Below are 1,914 nucleotides of genomic sequence, written 5' to 3' on the forward strand. Positions count from 1 at the left end.
TCTGTGGTTTTCCAGGACTGACCAGTTTTATGAGACTAGAAAGCTGCTTCTCTGCTGGAGCGGGCTGCTGGTTTCCAACTCCTGACCTCCTGGGCAGCAGCCTTAATGTGTAGCCCTCTACATCACCAGAGCTCCTTATAGTATATGAAAGCATGAAAGAAAATAGCTACCATTTTTAGAATAAGAATGATAATAGAGTTGAAGAGCTTTAATGTTAGGGGAAATTTCCTTGACAGATTATTATATAGTTTATACATAGGAGTGGACGAAGGTTATTGTGATCATATGCAACCAATGGGATGAAGTTCAAAGGCTCATCGCAAAAGAGAACTTTAGGATACTGAAGAAGGGGACATTTTAACAGATAGGAGAGAAGGCGGGAATAGACCAGGGACAATGGGTGGGGAATGTTGGCATGCTGTGCTTTCCCTGGGAACGACTGTTCCAATGCCAAGGTAAAGAATATTTCTTGTTGCTCATTGCCACTGAGTTGATTCTGATTCATGGTGACCCCCTGCGTGACAGGGTCGAACTGCTCCATAGAGTTTTCGTGGCTGCAATCTTACTGGAAGCAGATTTCCACACCTACCTTCTTGGTACTGCTGGGAGTTGCTGGGAGGCGGGGTGCTGAGCTACCAACAGTTAGCAATTGAGCACAAATTGAGCATCATCTAGAGACCTTGAAGAGTTCATGCAGACCTTGATTTTGCCTTTAAAGAGAACTTGGTGTAACTTTCTGGTACTTTGAACTCAAACAACTGAAGTTTAACAAACAGTTAACTCTGAAGACATTTTGGGAAATTCTAACAATTTATGGATCCGGGTGGCATCGTGGGTTGTGCATTGGGCTGTTAACCCAAAGGTCAGCATTTCTAAATCACCAGCTGCTCTGGGAGAAAGATGAGACTGTCTATTCCTGAAAAGATGTACAGTCGTGGATATCCACAAGGGCAATACTGCTGGGCATTCTAGGGTCTCGGCAAGTTGGAATCGAATCGATGATCGTAAGAGGTTGCTTGGTTTGGATTTTTGAGTTTAAAGGAAGAGCCCTACTGGCATCACTACCCAAAGTAGTTACCGTGTATACTCGTGTACAAGCCGAGGTTTTCAAGCACATTTTTAATGCAGTTTTTGTGGTTAAATTAGGAGCCTCAGCTGATATTTGGGTAACCTTGAATATGGTAGGTTTCCTTTGCTCTACACACTACAGGGTCTTTAAGAATTAGAATTGATTCAATGCAAGTTGCTTTGGTTTCGGTTGGGTTTTATTTTACCAGCTGTCTACCAGCCTCTTCTTACCGCTGTAACCTTAGGTTATTTCCCCAACATTTCTAGTTCTCAAGAAGCCCTAGTGGCATTGTAGGATAAGCACTGGATTGCTTACTTCAAGGTCAGCAGTTCAAACCCACAAGCTGTACTTCAGGAGGCAGATGAGACTGTCCGTTCCTGTAAAGATTTACAGTGTCCAAAACTCTAGGGAGCAGTTCTCCTCTGTCCAACAGAGTTACTATGAGGCAGTATTTACTCACTAGCATGGGGTTTGGGTTTTGAAGATTTTCAATAATAATTCACTATGATTTGCCATGGCTTTATAATGTACAAGTTCTGAGAGATGGATTGCTCTATCTTCAAAAGTGTCAACCTGGTAGGCAGAGGTGTGAACAAAGAGAGGGAAACCAATGCTGTCAGACATAGATGATCTCATTATCAAGATCTTTTCCTACAAATTTTTCTTACTAAAATTGAAAAAAAATATATGTCAGCATGTCCAAGACTGTCACCACCAATATTAATTCCCTGATGCTATTACCCACTGATCAGCATTTAAGGCTTAATATAGGAGGCAGGATGACAATATTCTTCTTAAGGCTTAATATAGGAGGCAGGATGACAATATTCTTCAATCATGAATAA

This window comes from Echinops telfairi, unplaced genomic scaffold, assembly GCF_000313985.2.
Source record: "Echinops telfairi isolate 266 unplaced genomic scaffold, ASM31398v2 ScPeMD7_53;HRSCAF=182, whole genome shotgun sequence".
NCBI lineage: Eukaryota > Metazoa > Chordata > Mammalia > Afrosoricida > Tenrecidae > Echinops > Echinops telfairi.